Here is a 24,835-nt window from a genome sequence, read left to right as displayed (position 1 = left end):
TGAGTCTGACTCTGGATCTATTTCCTCTGTGCAACATGATCCTTCTACAGTCACAATAGAAGCCACAGGCTTATGTAACCTCTAGCTGGTTTGCAGTGACTTAATTAAAATTAGGATAGGGTTGGAGAAGTGGCTCAGAGGGTAAAGTGCTTGTCACATTAAGTGTAAGAAGCTAGATTCTTATTCGGAGAATTTTTGTAAAATACAGACAGTAAGTAGCTCGTGTCTGTAATTCCATTGCCTTTAATGCAAGATGGGAAAGGAAAAGAGAAGAACCCATGGGAACAAACAAGCCAGCTAGCCTTGTATATACAATGCAATGGCAAACTCGGAGAACCTGCTGCCAACAAGGGGGAAGGGAAAGATCAAGACTTGAAGTCATCTCTGACCTTCATGAACTTGCTAGGTAAGCATGGGAATGCGCTCCACATCACACATATGTAGACATCATATACACACATTAAAAACACGAGGATAGATAATTGTTTCAAATAAGATACCTTCTCCTCACTCTTTGGGAATTAGATCTGACTCATAGTGCTTCCTAGAGCTATGTTACTATACTTTCCTCACGAACCATTCTTTTCAGTCTCCCACGCCATACATATGCGGTCCAGGATTCTGCATGCCACTGAAGTTTATAATAACTTCATTAGCTATAAAAAAAAAAATCTCAAAGGAGCTTGATCCCACCATTATTGCTGCTCATGTTGGGATCTCCCTCCCTCTCTCTGTTCCCCTCTCTCTGTGACATTGTTTATTTTATCTCACCACTGACAGCCTCCCAGGTCTTGAGAATATCTCACCAAGAGAACTCTGGGGATTTCTACCAGGTAGGCCTACAGGCAAGCCCATGTTCCTTCTGCCTCTGTTTTCCCCAAACCCTTCAGCATCCACGGGACTGTCCGCTGGAGCTCAAGAAGCTGCTATCTGCTAACAGCAATGTCGCTCTCACACTCGTCCTCAGGGAGTCTTCCAGCACCTGGGCTAACACACCCCTTCTACAACCTCGACCTAGGACATCTCTCCATAGGCCTTGGGTAAAGTTTATACTACTGAGATGGGGAAAACAGCTCACTTTCTAGGCCATGGTCCTGGCTAATCTAATGTGAGGAATGCCTAGAGCCACAAACTACCAAGTTTCAACTGGGTCATCATATCTCCATATTTAGAGTTTTACAACTGGAAGCTCCACACCCTGGGACTCCTATCCCCAACCCTGGAATGGGGCCACCTCACTGAGAAATACCCAGCCAACTGGCCAACTCCTGAGGAGGTCAGCTGACGATGAGCATCCTGCTACATGCTGATAGAAGATCACAGGTTACAGTAACATCGCTTCCCCGGACACGCACCCCAGTTTATTCCCTACCCAAATGTTTGCTGTGCTGCAGGCCTCTGCTTTGTCTCAAGTTGCTCTGTTAGAGAAGGACGTCTCTTCCATCTGGTTTAGACAAGCTAAAATGATTTGAAATGTCTTTTCTCAAATTCCCAGACCTCTCCCCACTTCTATCTATTTTCTAAGAATTAGCAATTCTCTACTTCCTATAACATTGTCCAGAGAGCCTGCTTTCTGTGTGTGTGGCCGGATGGTGTCCCACACTGCTGTTGACTGGGCTGTGGTTTATGTACTCTGTCATTTCAGCAGTGTTGGCTTTTTGGCAAGGAAGGCTTTGCATATCCCACACTTCTGATTAGGGGAGTCCACACTGAATACCTGGAGTCTTTCTAAATATCAATGTCTGTGTCTGTTTCTCCTCTGACCTTCCTCTCCTCCCTTTCTCTGCCATTTTATCCCTCCGTTTCTTTCCCCCTGCTTCCTCATCCTTTCCTCAATTCCGTTTTTCCTCCTCTTCCTTTTTTCCTTCTTCAATTTTGTATTTTCTTTTTATCTTCATGAAAACGTTTTTGATGTGATGAACTCCAACATTAGTTCCTCAAGAAGCTCTTTAGATATAGGAAATTTAGGATGCAAACTTAATGGCTTTGATGCTTCCCAACCAGTTTGTCCATGGCTACTTTTTTTTTAAAATTCTATTTTGTTTTGTACTTTATTTTATTGTTCAGATCAAATAACTGAAATGAGGCAAGTGAAATGGGGCAGGGATACAGACCAGTAAGGTAGAGACAGCGTGGCAGCAGAGAAGGAAGAGTGCAACGAGCATGAAGGACAAGCATACACAACAGGAACATGACATAGACATTCATATTCTATCTCTAGCCAGGAAGCAGCAGCCAATGGATAGGAAATAGAGCTAGGGTGCCAAACCTCAGGAAACACCTCCAGCAACTCAGAGGAAGAGTCCTCTTACACGGTCAACCTTCCAAACAGTTCTAATAGCCTGCAGAGAACATTTCACATTCCAATCTCAGTACCTACAGCCCCCATCATACCCTCTATGCAACAGATATGCAACCTGCTGTATGCCTTTTCAAATAAACCTACAACTTCCTGAACACCTTCATCCATGCCTCCCTTGCCCCACCATTGACGAGGATTTGGGGGTCCATTCCAATAGCTTATTCATTTCTCTCTCTCTCTCTCTCTCTCTCTCTCTCTCTCTCTCTCTCTCTCTCTCTCTCTCTCTCTCTCCTATTGCTTCCTCCTGAGCCCTGTATCTTGGCCACCTTAGAGAGTTTAGGAGAAGATTCCGGGCTATTGGCTCCTTCTGCATTGTCTTCTTTTCTGCTCTTCATTGTTTTGTATTCCTCTATTATTAAAAAGTGTGCTCCTTTAGCACTGTGGTAGTACAACAGTCCTGGTGAGCTGCTTGTCCTAACTTGAAGAAAGAACTGATTTGACTCTGACAAGTGGTACCAATACATGGTGTGACCATTGAAGGATAGATGCTCTGACTGAGGACTTGACATAATGAGAAGGTAAAATCCTGTATCAGAAATTCTTTGAAGGGTGGAATATCAGACCCTAGTGACCAGGCGAACCTTTGGTTTCCCAGTCTCCTCAGCTTGAATCCCCAAATCCAACAAACCTTATCATTTCTCTCCCACAGTTACTTGCCAGGAACAGGCAGAAGGGACCAGAAGAGGGCCAAGGTTCCACTTTGTAGGCTGGTGTTGTAGATGGCTGTCCTGAGAGAGGTTGTTCTTTCATTCCAAGATACCCATTGTTCCCCACTGCAATTATGGTTAGAAGAAAGGCCATGAGAAGTGACTTCAAAGTACTCACCCATCCTAAAAATAATAAATAAAATAAAAAGTTACATCTGGTTATTCCAGTGGGAGGGGCAGCCTAGGATGCCCACTTCTTACTAGTCTCCAGAATTCTAGTTATGTTCAGTTGCTGACATTTTCTCCTCTGGGGGAGAGGCTCTAAAAAGCAGTCTCCTCTTACCCTCAAAAGGAGGCCTGATTTTATTTTGATTCAAATTCTGACTGAGACAGTGACTCTCACCTAGTGAATGCCAATCCCCCTGTTCATTCTCTTATATTTTTAGTTGTGAGCCTAGCCTTTAATGGCTGAGCCATCTCTCCAGCCCTGCCATGTTCATTCTCACCAATGCTTTCCATGCTAAAGAGCAAAGTTTATACAGCCAGAATAGTCTGCTTGACAGCCCAACTTTGTGTATCATGTTTGATTTTTTCCAAAGTAAGCGTTACAATTCAAACCAATGTAGAAGTTTTGTTGCTTATAGTATTAACATTTACTGCTATTACTTGTTTTGTTTCACTTTTATTAAGTCTTAAAATTTTGAAAAATTAAATAAAACCATCTCATGTCTGGTACATTAATTTCTCATGCACTATGCACTCTGCCCTAATATGCAATAATAGGAATACTGGTTGCATGTTAGCTGCTTCCACTAACCTTCAGCACTCATGGGGGCAGCACACAGACTCATTTTATCCAGGGCTATATCTTAGTTCCCTGAACAATTTTTGGAACATAATTTATGGTCTATTTGTTGGATGCATTAAAAAATAAACAAATGATATCATAATTTCACTACAGAAGAAATGGTTGTTTAACGGAAACCACATCAAAAAATTTGAAAGTCGACTATTGATGGATGCAGGGGGACATTTTCTGTTATGGAGAACTGCAGATGTTTAACAAAAACATGAAGCCGCCAACATGTGGTTATCGGACCCAGTTCGTGGCCAGGCAGGAACTTGCCTGGCACTGGGTTTTGTTACAGTGTATATAAAACTGAGACCAATCATAATCTTGGATCTGTAATTAAGCCTTTGATTTAATCTCTATAGACTTCATTTCCTCTCTAAGGAAAATGAAAAGCAATAATGTTAACTGTTCTTTCATGTAGAAACATTTTTTGGTGTTGTTGGAAAGGCAAACGGAAACAAAGAACAAATTTGTGGAGGCAATGCACTGCCCCTTCCAAATGAAGAGGCTTGGAATCCTTGTGCTTCAGTGCACTGGCCCCAGCCCCTCCTCCATCATGCCTGCAGGAGCTTTGCCTCAGGTCCTTTGCACATACAGTTTTTTGGGGGCCTGAAAAGCTCTTGCACAGGATTTCTGCTTGCTTTTTAATTTATTCTCAGATTTCTCTTTGGGTCTCACCCCACTCTCTGGGAAAAGGAAGCCTTGCCCTTTCCCTTCCCCACTAGACTTAGCCCTTTTTGCTATCTTTCCTATTTCAATGCATTTATAACCATATCACCGTGACATATACAATATTTATTTCTTTGTCTATTTTTTTCCTGCCTGTCTCCTTCCACTGGCTTGTGACTGCTTTCGTCTTTGTACACTGATAGGTAGGCTTAAATTTGGCACTGGATTTGTACAATAGACCTGGGAAAATGCTGAACAAAGGGCCTTTTCTTTTCTTCAGTATCTTTTTCCTCTCCTCTTCCCTCCCTTCCCCCTCCTCTCCACTTCTACCCCATTCTGGCTTCTGGCTCCTCTTTTCCTGGGAGTCAGTTACTGAATGAACAGTTGGTCTGGCCCTGGAAAAATTTGTCTAGAAATGGTAGTTTACCTATATGTGAGCCTATAGGTTTTTGTGCTGGAATGAATGGGCTTGTCTGCCTCATTAGCAAATCAGCTTACCTAAGGGAGAGAGATGTGTCCGAGGACAAACTAAAGGCAGAAGCAAACCCGATCAAATGGATGCTAAGGCAAAGTTGAGAGCTCCATGAACAAGTGTGCTGAAATCATTTTGAGCAGGATACCAGCTTCAAAGCTTAGAAAACCCTTGCCCATTAGTTGTGAGCAGTCACATAAAATGCAAGGCTCTTTCTTATTCTTGGTGAAAGACTTAAAATTGTGTATGAGAGCAGAAGGGGAAATGCCAGAGGTGTCTTGGACTCTAATCACCAACTCCCTTCTGTGGCCTCTGCCTAGGGCTAGGATGTAGAATGCTTTATGAGTAAGGAGGGAGCTAGGAAGACTGACATGAGGATCTGAGAGCTCATTTCTCTTTCGAGCTACCAAAGCCTGTGTGACCCTCTCTCTATGAGAGATGAGCATCTCCTGGGTTGAAATCACTGGAAAGCTGTCATTTTCCTGAACTAAATTTCCACTATTGCCCCTACTCACATGTATTTTCATAGCTGCCTCATACAAGAGGATGCCGCTTTCCAGCAGGCCTTGTCATAGGAGCCAAGGCTTTGGCAGAGGACGCAGCCTGTTCTGGCTCTGCTCACAGTGCTGCGACTGCCTTGCATCCTTACCCTCTTGGCCTCACTGTGGCTTCCTAAAATGGCTTGTTACTACACTTTCCAGACCTTAGGCCTGGCAGGAACATTTCTTTTCAGCTAACAAACTCTCATTTTTCAAGATCCATCTCTAATGTGCACTCCACTTGGAAATCGTCCCTGGTTTTCAGTACTTTGAGGATCAAAGAGAACGTTTCCCATTCTCAAAACATTTGCAGTGTATTTATGAATGCCAAAAGCACAAGGAGGAAAATAAACAATGTAAGGAAATGCATTTATAGTGTGTGGCACTCACACGGCACATCCAAAACCCTGTTCTCTAGTGGGAACATGGTCAGCTACCATCCCCCTACACTACACAAACTCGGAGAAGATACCTCTAGTTTTCCTGTGATATTATATCATGAATATTAATTTGAATCCAAATAAAACAATTCAATATTTCATACGGGCTACATTTAAAATTTTTTTTTCTAATCCTACTTCTGCCAACAATAGGTAACCTCTCAGAATTGAATACATCTTGTTAGTGTCTGTGTGTATATGTGTGTATGTTTATGTATGTGTATGCTCACACGTGTGTGTATGTGTGTGAGAGAGTAACTTTGCAAACACATGGTTTGCCTGTTATATAATATAATCCCATTATATAAATACATTTTGAGAGCTATTTTTTAACTTGTTAAAATACCTTGGCAACTTTTTGTCAGTAGCTAGTGCAAAGTGTTAAATAATGTGTCATACTCCTTTTCAGAATGAAAATCTAACTAATATTTGGGCACTCCATACAAAGTAGCAAAAGACAGACTCAGCTTTGGTAGTACATGTTTAAAAATCCCACAGGGAAAAGTTCTGGAAGTGTAATTTTTCAATCAAAATGTTGTCACATATGAGATTTGGTGAGGTATTGTCACACTGCTTTCCAAATAGGGTGCCCCAAGTTGCATTCCCCAGATCAATGTATAAGAAAATGACATTCTTCCCAGCATGGCTACAATCAATAGACATTTTTGGCATTTTACAGCAGGAGAATGAATTTTAAGTAACTCAGCTGCTGTGTGCTTGAGCTTAAAAGGAAATACTTCAGAGTGTTAAGTGTAAGTGTATATTTGTAGTCTCACTGGTCTATAATTTCTGTGTAAATGAAGTTGGGTGTTTTTCTTTTTAGATTTAACTGGCCTTCCAACTCCTCAGATAAAGCCAGGCTGGCCAAGGTTATCAGTGAGCAGATTGTTGGATCGGTGACTTTATGACACAATGACCATGCCTGTGAGCTCGTCCTTCGTAAGAAGCAGAAGCCCCTGGAATTTGGAGGCTACCGAACATCACTACTATCCAAGGTCACTGGAAGAGCAGAGGCCCTGAGCAGGTCACAACAGGCTGACAAGGCTTCTGGCTTTCCCATCATCTGCCGTATTTAGTCTAGAAGATGGGAGTCTGAACAGACAGTGGTCCTTCCGTTCCCTTGGGAAAACTCAATTATCAGAACCAGGACTGATTAAGTGTAAAAGGCAGGGATCTGAGGGCAGGGTAATGCCACACATGCAGCCATTCCTCATAGCACTTGAAGGTCAAGTGCCAACTAGGAACTCTCTGAAACTGCCATCTCAGAAGTGCTGAGGGCCCTTGTTTGGAAACAGATGTACTGTTAGATACCTGGTATTATGCCACTCATTCTACAGACTCTGCTGATCTGAATAAGATATTTGGGATATACAGATGCTTGAGTTGGAACTAGACGTGATATGTGACCCACGCAGGCAACACAGTCATGCAGCACTTCATGCTCAGACATGCACACATCCAAGGACTCCTTAAACTGAGACCATTCCAGTGTTACATACACAATATATACATACAATACAGTATTTGGTTTATGAAAGTAGTTTCAAGCATCTGATTTTTAAAATTACTTTTTTTTTCAAAGATGCTTTTTCTTATGAGATAAAAAGAGAAATCTTTAGGCATTTGCCTTAGTTTTTACCTCTTACTTTAATTATTATGTGTGTGTATATAAAGCTTTGCCTGTTTTAGCCATATCTCCAGTTACAAATTTTTACTTCTTTCTAAGAACACTGTGGGAAATATGCACAGTGTGGGAGATTATGAAGCATTCCTCTGTGATGACTTATAAACTCAGATTGTTAACGGTGTCATTTTTTTCTAATGAGAAAAATGTATGTATACACTATGGCATGGATTCTGCTATTGATCAATAAAGGCACAGGACCTTAAAGAAGGTGCATAAGAATATAATATGCATCCTAGCTATACTTTTTCAAACTGTTGGTTATCATGTTCTATTCAAGTAAATTGAATTTCACAACTGTGTCTAAAGAACTCCCCATTTAACACACATTACTGAAATGATGTGGCAGGGGGCAGACCTAATCACACTGTTAAAGCAACTAGAAGTTGGAAACTATCTCCTTTATACGTGTGCATTGTCTTTCACTTTGTTGAAATATTGTTTATGTGCACTCAGAAGCAAAGGACTTCTGCTCACAGCATGGCTTAGCTGGCCATCTTTCTTTGTGTAGGTTTGAGGCTTCAAGGGCGTCTGTCCACTTAACACTTCTATTGTTCCTCTTGTTCTGCTCATGTGTAGGCAGTCATGTTGGTAAGATGTTATGGCTTCTGGAGTCACTGGGAGACATGGTCCTAACAGACACCACAATCCTCTAGTTCTTGTCTCATGAAATTATTCCTGGGCCTTAGCTACAGAAGTTATTTTGTAGAGGTATCCACTGGGACTGGGTTCCGCAGTCCAGCATTATGATTAGTGGTGGTTTTCTCTAGTGGTCTCTATTTGTGGCTAAGAGAAGTTTCTTTGATGAGGGGTGAGGACTACACCTACCTGTGGATTTAAGGACAAATATTTAGAATGTAGTTAAGGATGAAGGATGCACAAATTAGTTAACCAATATCAAATGACCAGGCCTACAAAATACACAGAACACATACAAATAACATTAAACATACTGACCAGCATGTATTTATGTATTTAAGAATATATATATATATATATATATATATATATGTGTGTGTGTGTGTGTGTGTGTGTGTGTGTGTGTGTGTGTGTGAATGTGTGTGTAACAACAATTACTGAAAAAAGACCATGACTTTGAAAGAGAGAAAAGAGAAGTATATGGAAGTGTTTAAAGGGGAGAAGAAATAATGTAAAAACATGATTATTTAAAAAAAAAAAAAACAGATCTTGAATTGTGTGGTTTGATATGTCTCCAGATATGAGAAGTCTTGATCCAGTGATCTTACCTGTGGCTGGCGTTTCTAAGTTCTTAGCCTTTTATCCAAAGGAAATAATAATAATAATAATAATAATAATAATAATAATAATAATAATAATAAATCAAGGCTCAAAAACATACAAATGTAGGAAGTGAACTTTATTCTGAGAAATGTGATTGTGCATGTTATAGAGGGACACACTAGTAATATTCACAACAGTCCACACAAATGAGGATTCTCAATTGTCTCAGTTGTCATTTTGGGTTTCATTGTATTGGGTTCAAGAGAATAAGGAGTTTTGATTGAGAGGTTGACATAGCCATTTTTTCCAATTCTCATGCTATTTCCTGTGATGCACCTAATGGTAATCAAAGCCATGCTCAGTTGTGAAGAGGCATTAGATTCCAAAATGGGGAATGTCTCTGAAAGTTCACTTAAAGGACAGTTTCTCTTACTGTGCATGTATCTGATTCCAGTTTAGACCAGACCAACCCTTCAATATTCTTTTGATAGGATATACTGTGAGATACACTTCCGTAGAAATTGTGTAAATTTGTTCTATGGGATGGAAGAATCCATATTATTGCTCAGAGATGAAAGTCTCTTCACCTGTGTGCAGACGGGGAGTTGAGGACTATTGAATTTGCTAGGTGCATTGTCCGGAGGCAGGATGTGGTTCCTGTACTTGCTGCATCAGGATCACACTTCAACATTTCTTTTCCTTTTCACAGATTTCATTTCTCAGAGGAATTTCAAGTTCACAAATTTAGGATTCCCGTGCTGCCTTCCTTGTCATCAGCTGTACTTGCTTGAGTGCTGTGCATTGACATGTTATCATTCAAAGTCCACAGTAAGTTCTCTCAAGCGCGCACATGTGCACTGCATGCCATTTGTGTAGTTATATTGCTATATTGAACATCAGTTGTGAAACTTCTTATTTTCAGTAGTGAAGTCGAAGCTAGAGAAAAATTAAAAATAGAATTGACATGGCTCTGAAATTAGGGCCTTAGATTGCCTAGGGTCTCAAATTGCATTTATTTCATTCATTTAATGTGGTTTTTATTTTTACCTAATCCAGTAGCAGAGCATGAAGCATTTTGTTTATGAAGACCTATTTATTTTACTGAGAACCTAAGTAAGGGTGTTTCAAAACCACTGCTGAGGGGAGCTTTGTGTCATTGGAGTTCATCCCAATATCTCAGGTACAAGAAAATGATCATTGCAAAGCAGAATGATGGCAGTGGTACAGTGTTCCTCCATGTTGCCTGCCCATCACACTTTTTTTTTTTTAATCTTCCTACTTGCCTCATTACTATTGTGGCATGCAGCACACTTTTCCCTGTCACTAATGTTATGTTCTCACAAAACAATTTGGTTATGTCATTACTCTGATTGCTATTCAGAGAAAATGTGAAACACCTATTTTAGGCCTTTTCATCTTCTGTCTGTCCCCTTACTGTCTCTTCCATGGAACTTTAGAATTAGGATGGCATCAATGTTCAGGGTTGGCAGGCCAGGACTCTTGATGAATAATTTTCCTTGCACATCTTCTTCCCACCTAGCAACATCACTTTTTTTTAAGAAAAAAAAAATCTAATTCATCTTCCTCCTCACTGAGGCGTTCCTTGGTTACCTAGGCAGATATAGCTTGCAGCCCTCTCTGCAACCTCATCATAGGTGGCCTTCCCCCTCACTGTGACATGCTACACACCTTCTCATTTCTGTGACATTCTCACCAAACTGCAAGCTTCCAAAGGCAGGCAGTGCCTTCCCTTGTTTGTTATTGATTATCAATAACAAATAACATAGTAGGAGCTCAATATATGTATTAATTAAAGAACTCAAAGGGCACTTTATAGAATGAAGAGATGGGTCAGTTAATTAGTTGATAAGCTGTCAACGATGACTGTGTTAAGTATGAAGTGAATTATTTTCTCTGAGATGTACCTAGGCATTAAATGCTCATGATCTTAGGGCCTTCCTTGAGGACTTTGATAAGGATGCATCTCTCAGAGCTCAAGGACATGCATATTTATTGCTTTCATGAGCTGACCCTTATGATTGGCATGCATAGAAGTCTCAAGTCAGACTCCACTGTATTATTAGGGCAGGCTAAGATACCAGTTGCTCTTTGAGCCATCTGTATAGCATGCTGAACATAATCTTATAATTCCATTTGTTAGCATGTTTGAATTGGACAAAATTTCATTATGACTTCTTCGCGCGCGCGCACACACACACACACACACACAAACACACACAAACGATGTTCTTTGATCATATTTACTCCTACCATTACCTTCTCTTGATCATATTATTAAAAAGTCCCTATAACAGTGTAAGCACCATCCTAATGTTAGAAATTTCCCTAATCACCAATAGATTCATTCACTAAAATTCTCTTGAAGGATGCCTCCATCTGGCTGACGTCAAAGACCACATATTTCCCTTTTATCAACACACTCTTTCTAGTTTTACAACATAAAATTTTTACATAAGTTAAATTCTGTGCCAGATAGCTATGATGACAAATACCATTTTTGAAGCTAAGTTTTTCCATCTTCCAATAAGAATCTGTTACATCCACTGAGGAAACAATATCCACAGTAGTTAAACTTCTGCAGTTTGATGCGAGATCTAGTCGCACCCCATCCATTCCATTCCATAGGAAATGATTACCTATAGGCGAACCTAGTTGCAATTTTATCCTTTAACATGGGCTTGCTAAATGACTTTCAGACCTTATCTTGTAAAGAGCTTTTGAATTGGGGGTGAGTCAAAACAATGGGAAAGATGAGAAAGTGATGAGAGTAATGGGTCTTCAGGACTGGCTATTAAATGCCATCTAAGAGAAAATGATGAAGATTAAACCAAGTGCCTGAGCTTCCTATGTGGTCCAGGCCCTTGTTAGAGGAACAGTACAGAGGTTTGAGACATTCATTTCTAGTCTCTGGATGCAAGCAAGTACATTTGTGTGAGAACAGAAATAATGCTTAAAACTGAATTCATTACCTTGCACTGGAGAATCAGGGAGCCAGCCTGCTCATGTTGATCTTTCTTAGGTCCAGTGAGCAATTACATGAGTTTGTCCAATCAGAAGTTGCCTTGTTACCATAACCTTCAGACAAACAAGGACAGCTCCTTGGCCTTCAGAAGGGGCTTAAAGTCATCTGTCCTGTCAACATGTGCCTTCCATCACATCAATCTGTACTCATCTCAGTGTCCTCTAATGATACTTAGAGACCGTGCTTTATCCACAGGCTTCGCAGCAGCTTTATCCACTGCTGTCATGGATTTGCTCATCTACTTGGCAGCCATGCATTGAAAGAGAATTCCTTCTGGGATTAAATAGTCAATTAAAGCATTCTGATCATTTTTCCAGTTAAAAAGGAAAGACAGTTCTTACAGAATCTATATGCAAAAGCCAATTCTTACTGGAGACAGGAGGCTGGAGTATTGCTCTGAGGTCAGGATAGCCCTGGTTTGCAGAGGTCACAATGACCAAAAGGAGTGCATAAATGGATGAGATGGAGCTCAATTGCATTGTTGAGTTTGAAGTGGAACTAGTAAAATGATGGTGCTCTTGTTTATACTAGGTTTCAGGTATAATTTAAGGGCAAGAGGAATTAATTTGGACGTTCTATTATTACATGGAAATTATGGCAGAAAGCAGAGGCCTGAAAAAGAGTTGATTCATAGCCATTATTCACTCACATTAGTATAATAGGTTTGAGATTCATTGCTTAATTGACAAAGAAAAAATTCTAAAAGTTTAGGTACAAGGAAATCTCGGTGGAGAACAAGGTGATGAGTCAAAAGTCTCTACATTAAAGGTTTGTTCCCCTCTATATGAGGCAGAAATGAAAATTACATGAAACCCAGGGAGTTTTTGAAAAGGGACTTGACAACCCCTTGTCACTGACCCTTCTCTTTTGCTTTCTGGTTATGAAGTAAATCTTTTATATTTTTTTCTCTACTGTATATTTTTGCTGCCATATATACTTCTGTTGAAGCCTTGTTAGACTCAAAATAATAAGACCAATGTTGGAATCTTCAAAAGTGTGAACCAAACGAAACCTTTCCAGCTATAAGTTGTTTTTTGTTAGATCATTTCACGGTCACAGAAATCCAACACACCCAGAGTCATTCCCTTTCACTTAAGCATATATTATATGACATGTTAACTTTCATATTAATTTTGGGGCTCCCAATAGTTTAATCAAGATCATTTTAAAAAAAATCTACCATTCTGTTTTCTGAATCTCTGCATTTGATTTCTTTTGCTGATTTTGTATGACTCTTTAACCAAGTAATTCACAAAATCTGTTTTTTTACAAATATTGTGTACACAATCAAGAAATAGATGTGATTTATATTAATACAATAGTGTTAATTATATAATACAGATGGATGAAAAGCAACTGAGAAATGGTAACATTGTATTCAGTGAAAACTTTGAGCATGGGCTTAGCACTTCAATGACCCTGGGAATTATTTCCCTCCATCTACTTAACAGAGCCAGCACCCATTTTCTATATCACTTCTCAAATTCAGTCTCCTCACACTTTCTTCATATCAGTAATCCTTTGATTATTATCTAGAATAAGCTAACCTTTTATTCTGCCATGTTATATGTCTCCATGAACCTTACATAGATTTCAGTCATTTGAGCTTTTTCTTTAACAACTATGCAGTTTTGAGTAACTTTTCTTTTCTTTTTCTTTTCTTCTTTCTCCTTGTTCTCTTTTTCTACCACCATCTCCTCTGGCTTCTCCTCCTCCTCCTCCTCCTCCTCCTCCTCCTCCTCTTCTCCATCTCTTCTTTTTTTAGACTATAAACTTATTTTCTACTCAGAATTGGTTAATGTAATGTTCAGCAAAGGAAAATTTTTCATTTTTTTCCCAGCTCAACATTAGAAAAATATTTGAGTTCAGAAGCATCACAACTGGTCTTTAGCTTTATATTTGACACAAGATAGTTTCTAGGACAAGCCTTGTTAACTGTGTTAGGGTAACTAACACCAATTAAACTCTTATACACAAACGTGTATATCCATGTGAATGTGTATATAAATATATATGTATGTGTGTAAATACTCATATCTCCATAATTATACATAATATATTATATACTAATTAATATATTTATTAATATACTATTAATTACATACTACTAATTGTTGATCTTGTTACTGACAATAATTATTAATAAATGTGTATTTATAATATATGTATATATGTATATGGAGATGTATATTCATACAATAGGATAGCAGGACACAGGTGATATGAAGGGAAAGGGGAAATAACAGGGACAGAGGTCTGAATGGGGGAGGAGTTGGAAAGTAGGGCTGAGGAGACTATCGGGGAGGAATAATTAATACCAAGGATGTTTGAAATAGACAACAGAGAATTGTCAACCCTGAATCTTACTGCACAAATCCAGACATACAGAAAACATTCACCCTGAAACTTGTCTTTCTGGGCTCCTCAATATTTTGTTTTTTTAGTTCTGTCTACTTTTGAGACACTCCATAGAACAAATTGTTTTTGTTGTTGTTGTTGTTGTTGTTGTTGGATATTTTCTTTATTTACAGTTCAAATGTTTTCTGGTTTCTCCTCAGAAAAACAGCCTTCCCCTATTCCCTCCCTCCCCCTGCTCACCAAACCACCCACTCCTGCTTCCTGGCTCTGGCGTTTCCCTACACTGGGGCATAGAGCCTTCATAGGATAAAGGACCTCTCCTCCCATTGATGTCAGACTAAGCCATCTTCTGCTCCATATGCAGCTGGAGCCATGAGTCTCACCATGTGTGCTCTTTGGTTGGTGGTTTAGTCCCTGGGAGTTCTGGGAGTACTGGCTAGTTCATATTGTTGTTCCTCCTATGGGGCTGCAACCCCCTTCAGATTCTTGGGTCATTTCTCTAGCTCCTTCATTGGGGATCGTATGCTCAGTCCAATGGATGGCTGTGAGTATCCACCTCTGTATTTCTGAGGCACTGGCAAAGTCTCTTAAGAAAGAGCTATATCAAGCGCCTGTTAGCAAGCACTTGCTGGCATCCACAACAGTATCCAGGTTCAGTGACTGTAAATAGGATGGATCTCCAGGTGAGTCAGTCTCTAGATGGTCATTTCTTCAGTCTCTACTCCACACTTTGTCTCTGTAACTCCTTCCATGGGTGTTTTATCCCCCCTTTTAAGATGGTTAGAAGTATCCACACTATGGTCTTCCTTTCATAGTCAGAAGCTGGAAAGAATCCAGATGTCCCTCGACAGAGGAATGGATACAGAAAATGTGGTACATTTACATGATGAAGTACTATTCAGCTATTAAAACAATTAATTTATGAATTTGAATTCAGAAGCATCACAACTGGCCTTTAGCTTTACATTTGACACAAGGCAAATGGATGGATCTGGAGTATATCATCATGAGTGAAGTAACCCAATCACAAAAGAACACACATGATATGCACTCACTGATAAGTGGATATTAGCCCAGAAGCCCAGAAGCTTGGAATACCCAAGATATAATTCACAAACAAATTATTTTCTTTCTCATCTGAATGAATAGCTCCCATTAGGCTGGACCACTCTCAGAACACTTTTCACATGAATGTGAAACTTTTATCTCTTCTAAGTTGAACAAGCAGAGCATACATTCCCTACTCTTAATGGCCCTAATATGTGACCGTTTTCAGGTATTTGAGATGGAGTGGCTTCACCTGCTAACTTTATGTATTTGTAAAGAAGTCAGTCAGCTTGCTCACCTGCTTACTCATCCTTGTGTTTGTTCATCAACCACATTCAACCCTCGGAGAAATGAGACAGATCATTTGTTGGGAAAACTAATAAGTGAGCATGGAGGGGGCAAAAGCAGTTACTTGTGGCATCTGGTGCTTAAGTAATGATGGCTTCTTGGTTTAGATGGTGGAAGGTCCTCAGAGAACTTCCTTTTTTTAATCTTATGTCTCCAGTTGGGTTCTCTTACCATCCAAAATAGAAATCAGAATAAAAGGTGGAGGTTCAAATACTACTTTTTTTCTCCTGTCTTTTTACATAATATAGCCCCAAAATAATTATGAAAATGACCATTTATAAAATTATATCTACTAACCTCTGCCCAGACCTTGAGGATCATCCAATTCATAGACAGAACTGGACAGCTTAGCTTTACAGTATGAGCTAAGTCTCTCTACTGAACTTTTTGGAAACTACTTAGAAATCAGATTTTGCAGTTTTGTGCTTATCTTTGTTTTGTTCTTGTTTGTTTGTTTTCCTCCTCTCTTGTATTTCTGTTTCAAATGTGGAAAGCACAGAGTGGGAAGACTGACTCTCGGAGGACTATTAACTGCTGATCAATACTCTTTTGTTTTAAACTAATTAGGGGTGACTTGTCCCCCTAAGAACATTATTTCTGCGGATCTGTCAGACTGGGGCAACAACTGTTTTTAGGGAGTTTTTGTTTGTTTGTTTGTTTGTTTGCCAGCATGGGACACTGAATATGCTGTATACAAACACAGCAAACAGTTCTTCCTGAAGGCTTGCAGAAGGCATGGAGACCAAGACAAATGAGCAGCATGTATGGAGGTAGAAGGGCCAAAGAACTGCCAATTTCCAGTCAACTGGCAGAACCCATTTCCAATCTTCAGTTAAATTTGAACCAGTTGTCCCTCACTACACAGAATACAACCAATTATCTGGTTCTTTCCAGGGGTAAGGGCTAGAACCTTGAGGCTACATCCTGATGTTCCTGCCTGATGGGAGACTCTGTGGAAATCATCAGTCAACAAATTTCATGGTTTAAGTGTCTGATTTCATGCCTGCTTACATTTATCCACATGTCATGTTGAGACTACAGAGTGCACGCTATAGCTGGGACCCCCAGAGGCTCTCTCTCAGCTATTCTTTGGGAGCTTCATGTCCAGAGGTGGTCGCCCACAGCTACCCTTGGCATGCTTAGCATCTATGGGATTTCTTAGACTGCTTGATCCACAGCCATGGGAAAATAAAAACCGTATAGTTGTTTTCAAATTTATTTCCCATGTCTTCCTATTTTCAGGTTAACCCAGTACTGCTTGCTATGAGTCACTGACTGGTCCCCAGGCTCATGTGGACCAGAGACATCCTGCAGCCTTATCTTTTCTAGGTTCTGGGTGCAAATGTGACATTCTTGCTTAAGCACTTCAACCTTCTTCAACAGAATTCCTTAACCAGAGATGTTTTTTCCCTTCTCTCTTTGGGTCCTCATATTGTCTCCCTGCAGCCACTAGCAGAAGAACATTCAGTCACAGCCCTCCCCCCACAATATGTTTTTAATTGAAATAGAATTATATCACTTTACCCACCCCCATCTCCAGACCCTCCCAGGTACTCTCCCAAAACCCCTTCCCATAACCCCGACCTCGTGTTGACAGCCTCTTGTCTTTACTATTGTTACACAGCATACATATATAGATGTACTTTCAAGGCTAACCAATTTATTCTGGACAAACAAAAAGGGAGTTCATCTTTGGGAGAGTATATTTCTCCTCCCAGCAGTTTTTGTATAGAGTTATGATTCTGGACATTCCTCACACACATTAATATGTCGAGAGATACTGTTTCATTCCAATCTTCTATTTCTAGGAGAGACTGAAACTGAGACTCCCAATGGTTTTATGAGAGTCCCCATTTACCTCAATGATGTGGGTACTGTTACTCATTGGTATCAGACTTTCTTGTGAGACTCCTGGCTGAGGGCCTTTTCAGTGGTTCCGTTGAGATCTCTAGCACTCTGGTGATGGACTACATGGATTTTTTCTCTGGTGGTGGCACAGTACCATTTTGCTTTGCTATACATATCCCAATTGTGACCTACGGACCATCCTTTCTGGTCAGTAGTCAAGGCAACTTGTAGGTCTGTATTGCAGCTGGGCTCTAGGCTTAATCCAGTCTTCTAGGTTTAACAATGTTAATCTGAATAGATCTCAGGATTTCAATAACTTTAATTAGATTCCTATTTTCATCCTGCCAATCCTTACAGGTTGATCATGGCTTCATATTTTTAAGTATTTTTTGCATTTCTTTCCATTTCTCGACTAGCTGGGAAATGCCTCAACTAGCCACTAGTCCTGTTTTCTTTTTGTTACTACTGTTTTTTTCTTTACCTTAACTTGCACCACTCACTCTTAACCAGATTTGACACTCTTGATCTTGGAGTATTTCTGACTGTGGCTTAGAGTTCTGCTTAAAGAGCCCACTACTTTCCATGACAAATGTAGGCTAATAAAAAAGCTTAGTATTTGCCATCAGAGAGTATTTAGTATTTACTAATAGATTGACTTAATTCATGAATGAACTTCATGAATTCAAATATCAGTTCATTTCATAGGGTAACATGTGTATGTATAATAAAAAATATCTACATTGAGTTCATGGAATTCTAAGTCATGAACAAGGTTACTCTGCTGGCTGCAGATTCTTCCTATGAACAATAAATTCAGGTATATTAGACCTAGTAGTATCGAGCTGGGCAAAAAAGGCAGTGCTCACAGGGCAGGATTTGCCTTATGAATAATCCTAAAATGGTAGAGACACTTCAAGAAAATGGAACTGTGCTGTGAATCTTAACTTACATGAGGATTCATTGATCAGATACCTATATGATGTTTTATATGGGCCAAGTGTGCTCTTAGCTTTTGAAATGCTAATCTGCATCATTCCAAGAGTCCTGTGAGTTAGATAGTTTGGGTCTTATTTCCATTTAACACATGAAAAGATTGGAGAACAGGTAGATGAGGCTACATCACCCTAAGAGGAGGAAAAAAATCAGGGTTCAGATTAGGCTTAGACTTAATTAAATGACCATGTTATCTTCATAGTAACAGGTTATAACTATAACAGTATAGTTATAACTATAACAGTATAGTTAGTGGATGACTTTCAGGATCAATCATGTCAGCTCTTTTCTATGCTCCACCATTGAGGCTCTCAGCATAGAGAGGAAGACAATAAGGCCCAGTAAAGGGTCGCTCTTTCGTTCTCTTCTTTTCTCAACTTCTTAACCTCTTACCTTTACAAGATAATCTCATTCCCTTGGAAGAGGAGTTGTAGCCGTTGGCTCCTAAGGTACAGATGATGGCATTAGAGGAATCCTGAGCTAAGAATTGTGAAATTTTGATTGTGCCTTGTGTTTCCTGCATGATCTTTTGAAAATTCACAAGCTCTAGAGCATGTGGTTCTTCACCTAGATAACAAAGAAGTTGGCCTGAGTAGTACCATGTTTCATAGTGTCAGCCACTCTGATTCTGTGATATGAAGAATCCAACCGGTTTAGCAAATGCTTGGAAAATATTTATAAAACAACTTAAAATGACGGATCCAGTTTCAACTCCTTGAATTTCAAAAAACAAACTTTTCAGTTTTGTCTTCTCACATTTTTTGTTTATAAACACGTCCTTAGCTTTGCACAGGGGTGAGGAAAGCTTCACACGGAGTGACCGAATTTTACTTTTAAAAATTATTTTATATTATGTTATTTTGCTTAATCACAGCTTAAATGTCATAATACAAATCAGAAAAGTCCAAAATAGTGCAAAGACTGTCAAGATTAAAAAAAAAAAATCACAGGAATTTCTTGTATTTTCACAACTATTTAACATATACCAGATGGAGAAATAATGCATTGCTTCCTGTGGAAACAGGGCAGTCAGCAAGGCAGCTTTTCACACATAGGAATGCTGTCCTTAATCTCTGAACCACCCCTGGATTTGTGAAGGGAAGCTTCAAGCTGACTCTGGGAAGCTTTCATGGTAGGGAGTTACCATGGGCATCGGAGAGGGGTGATTGAACTTAAGTGTTGTGGGGATTTGAGAGATAGAAGCTGCCCACCCAACTTAAATGGATTTGAATCTTGGAAAAGCAAAACAATGGCTCAGTGTTTGACTCTACATGTGGGATGCTGAGGATGTGAGCTGGGGTTCAGGTCAGGTCAGCAGCTTGGAGCTCTTCATGCCTGCATGGGAGACCACAGATACCTTTGTGAAACTTGGAACCATACCTCTCAGCTCAGGAAGCCTTTGGGACTGACCACTTCTTTCTGCTGTGGTATCTCATCATTTTGGTATCACTCATCACACCATAAGAGGCTTTGCTTTCCTGTCCAGCCCTTTTGTGTGGGAACAAACTGAAGTTTGACAGGTTTCCATGTAGTGGTCCTGAACATGGCCCAACATCAAAAGTGTACCCCACTCATCGTAATCTCTTCCCTCTTGAATAGCTCACGTGCAGTCTGTACAATAATATCTGTCTTCAAAATGTATAGAACCTGCTCATGGAGCTCCCTCAGTCAAGCCACTGCTTACTCCATGGCTCTAGTTCCCTCTCCACCGCCACCATCAGCTATTTTCCACCTGCTTCTTTGCTCACTCTTTAATTATCCAATCATAATTCCCACAATCCTCCCCTTTATCGGATCTCCCTTGAACTTAGAGGGGTTTTGTTAGTTTGTTTGTTTGGTTTGGTTGGTTGCTTGCTTGCTTGCTTTATTTTTTGTTTTTGTTGCTTTATAAACTATGTATTTAACTGATTCTCAGGATTTAGTGGGGTTAAGTGTGGTCTAATCAGGTAAGAGTCCCCTGAGGTCTCTCATGTAGTTGCAACAGCTGAAGGCTGCAATAAGAGTCCAAAATAAACTTGTATACATGAATAGCTCTTTGGCAGCTCCAGATTGGATGGATTTAGCTGGGCTCACCTGGAAAATACAGTCCTTGATTCCCCTTCACATGATTCCTAGGGTCTCCTGATCTGCATGTGGCATCTCTGTATAGGTTCTATGATCCTTATAATCAGGATCTGGACCAGGAATTTCTTGGGTTTTGACCTTTTATTCGGGGAATTGAAATAGAAGTTTACACAAACTGTGACATGAACAAGGAAACTTTTCATAACAAAACATAAGACATGTCAGATAAATTTTCAGTTAGTGGAAAAGTACTGGACAACTTGAATATTGTTCAGGGCTTCTGATTATGGGGCTCATGATAGGAGAGTTTGATAGCCATGAGATATAGCAAGGATGGCTGTCTGTTTTAATTAACAGATTAAGTTATAAAAACTTAGTTTTCTATTACACATGTCCTTTCCTACATATACTTGATTTTAGTCAAGTGCTTGTCCAATTATTCATAGACACAAAAAGGTAAATAGGAGATTCTCCCAAAAGTTCATCTAAAGGATACAATTTGCCTTTTTATACACATGCCCAAAACTAGTTCAGGCTGGATTTGCCTCATTGGTATCTTTATATCTGGAATTTTTGGAAATACATTTGAATAGAATCTATGTATTTGATGGTGATTAAGAATACCAGAAACTTATGCCATTGTTTGGAGTTGGATGTTCATGTAGATTGATACTGGTGGGGGGGGGGGAGTCATAGGTTGCTAGTAGGCTGCAGGGTGCATTTTTCTTACAGTAAAGTGTGGACAGTGCATACAGAACACAGGTTGTTAAGTTATTCTCTGGCTACCTCATCTCCAGTGGCTTCCATCACATCACATCTGTGATGGTGATTTTTAAGTTGTCAAAATTACAACTAGTAATAGTCAATTTAGAATCATCTTGGAAGATAATCTCAATAAGGAATTATCTAGATTGCGTTGATCCATGAGTATGCTTGTGAGGGATTTTCTAAGGCACATTAAGGGGAGAAGACTCACCCTAAGTGTGGGTGACAAAAAAAAACATGGTTGGGGCCCTGGGCTGCATAAGAGAAAGCAATCTGAAGAGAAAGCATGCATGGATGCATTCTAGCTCTGCTTTTACTGTGGATAGAAATAGCTACATCAAGTCCTTGTCTTGACTTCCCTACAGAGATAGACTGTAACTGAAAATCTTTAGCTAAATAACCCTTTATTCCCTGAGCTATTTTTTATTTCTACTGTGTGTGGGGGGAGGGGAAGGGCCCATCCATTGTGAATGGACAGTATAAGAAAACAGGCTCTGCAAGTCATGGGGAACAAAGCAATAAACATTGTTCCTCCATGGCTTCTACATTATCCCTTAAGGTGCCTGTCTTGAGTTCCTGATCTGACTTACCCTTAGTAATGGAGTGGTACCTGAGAGTTATAAGCTAAAATAAACCCTTTCCTCTCCAAGTTGCTTTTGGTCATGGTGTTTTATCACAGCAATGGAAACCCTGACTAAAATGCTCCTTAAGCTACTACTTAAAAACATACCCACAACTAAACACACACACACACACACACACACACACACACACACACACACACACACACAAGAATGCACACATTGTCTTCAGAACTAATTGAGACAATTCATGCTATCCATAGAACCAGGCTACTACATTTTTGACAGCTACAATTATGTGCATAGAACAAAAGACCATGTTTACAGTTCTGTCCTAGAAACTATCAACTTTGAAAGTTAAACGAATGCTTTCCTATGTAGTCTCTTTGTGAATCCTTATTCTGCTATGAGATGGGTAGGTAGGTATATGGATGATAGACACATAGGTAGAGATAGGTAGGTAGATAGATAGATAGATATCTTCTGAGTTAATACAATCTTTTGTTTTAGTTTCTTTTTTCAGGCACAAAGTATAGCACACTTTGAACCTCTGACAACCAGACACAGATTAAATGATTGGTTCCTTTATTGAGACAATAATAAGGAATGTCTCCTACAGAGACTTCTGTGGATTTCAGTAGATATACACAGCTTTATTAGTTTTTACCTTGAATTATATTTTTCTTTCTGCAAGAAGACAGCTATTCAGACAAGAGTAGGTTCTATTTAATTTTTATTTTTCCTCTTTGGTAGACCTTTTGTGAAACAACTCCCTTTAATATACCAGAGAAGATTCTATTGCCATGCCCTGTCCACTGCAGTGTGGCATGTGACTTTAATTTTGTTTGATCATTAGTGAACACATTTTTTTTCAACTCTCCATCTTTTGGTGGACTGATATACCCTGTAATAGATTTTCCTTGTCCCATTGTGCTTTTCTTTTACAAAATTAGTTAAAGATCCATTCTTACAAAATTGTGTAATTCCGTTCCTCTGTGTTATTGTCTGCTTAACCATAAATCTGGCATTTACAGTAGTGTTGTCTTCATTCTTCCTTTTACCCACATCACCACCCATTCATGTTCAAATGCTCGGAGACCCACTCCAAACTCTCCAAGGGGCCCCCTGCTCCCTTGGCTCCGTGTTGCAAGCCTCCCTGGCAGCTTGACAAAGACAAGTCCAAGAAAACAGTGGCGTTGCATGAAGTTGTTTGTGTTCTGTAGTCCTCTTCAGGTGTCATCTTGTCTACAAATGTGCCTGTTGTGGTCTCTTTTGCTGGCTGGCAGCTGCTTGCAACATGTAGTGTGTGAGGACAATTGAGCAAGCCTCTGCAATGCAGCTGACAGTACGGAAGCTCCAGTATTGGGAGCTCTTCCTTTCTATCTGGAGCATTGGCTACAGGACAAGCTGCTTACATTTTCTAGCCTTCTATTTGTAGCTATGGAGGGCTTCTTCTCATTTAATATGTGGAGGACACTTCCAACACACAAGCATGCATTTGAACATGGCAGTAGCATTCTAAATGCCTGCCTCATTCAACAGAATTTGAAAATCACATATTCCTCTTTCAATGGTCCCAGTAACTCACAGGGTTGAATTGTTCCCACATGATTTGAGTTGTTCTCATTATTTTCCTGATGTTAAAACAAAAGAACTCCACCACTCTGTGTGTGTGTGTGTGTGTGTGTGTGTGTGTGTGTATTACTTTAGTAGTCTCTGAGCTCTAACACCCCCATGGCCTCTGGTTGGGTTCAATGCCAAATACATTTAGACATCTAGTTTCAAGTGAGGGCCTACTAAATAGCTTTTCTTAAAACGATCAGCTTAGACCAGATTCAATTTTTAAAAATTCTTGAAAGTCATTTCCACAGGTGCAGGCTAAGCAGTTCAAAGCAGTTCACCTGTCAGTGCAAAAATGAGTTTCCCTATGCAGCATGCAGTAAGTGTAACCCACATTAGAGCTGTGGAGAAAATAACCTTCACCCACCTGGACTCAAGGGCATGCAGCAACAAGAATAGAACAGGTTCTGGGTTCTGGAATCAATGACAAGCTCAGGTAACCACCAAGAAATCAAACAACCCAATCAAGAAATAGGGTATAGAACTAAACAGAGCATCCACAACAGAGGAATCTCCAATGGCTGAGAAGCACTTTAAAAATGTTCAAAGTCCCTATTAATCAGGGAAATGAAAACCAAACCAACCCTAAGATTCCACCATACACCAATCAGAATGGCTAAGATCAAAACCTCAGTTGACAGTGCATGTTGGAGAGGATGTGGAGAAAAGAAACACTCCTCCGAATATCAAGGCCTGAGCTGGAAGGAGAGCCATCTTTGCTCCAGTGCACTGCCAGGGAGAGGGCAGCCTGCAGAAGCGACACAGCTTCTGGGAAAGATCCCGTTTCTGGTTCCAGTCATCTGGCACCTTTCCCACCCGAGGAGGGGTGTCTGCCCTGGAGCAGTCTCCCAGCCTGAACCAGTAGGAAGGACATCTTTGCTCCGGTTTGCTTAGGCTCCAGTCTGCACTAGCAAGACTGTGGACCACAGAAGCTACACAGCTTCGGGACAGACAGAAGCAACCTAACTTCTGGAACAGACCCTGTTTCGGGCTCCAGAAATTAGGGCACCTTCCTCACCAGAGGAAAGGTAACCACCTGAGGGCTCTGTCTGCCAGAGCAGGTGAGAGAGTCATATTGTGTCCAGGGTCCCTCAGTGCAGGTGAGTGAATAAACTGCAGAGGCAACACATCTCCTGGGACAGGCCCTGTTTTGGGCCTACATCTTCAGCAAGGAGGCAGATCTGAACGACAGCCCTCTGTGCACCTTCCCTGCTAGAGGAGAGCTTCCCTGCAGAGAGTAATCTGACCACTGAGACTCAG

The sequence above is a fragment of the Mus pahari genome, chromosome 16, assembly GCF_900095145.1.
Source record: "Mus pahari chromosome 16, PAHARI_EIJ_v1.1, whole genome shotgun sequence".
Classification (NCBI taxonomy): domain Eukaryota; kingdom Metazoa; phylum Chordata; class Mammalia; order Rodentia; family Muridae; genus Mus; species Mus pahari.
Note: the sequence above shows the minus strand (reverse complement) of the source record.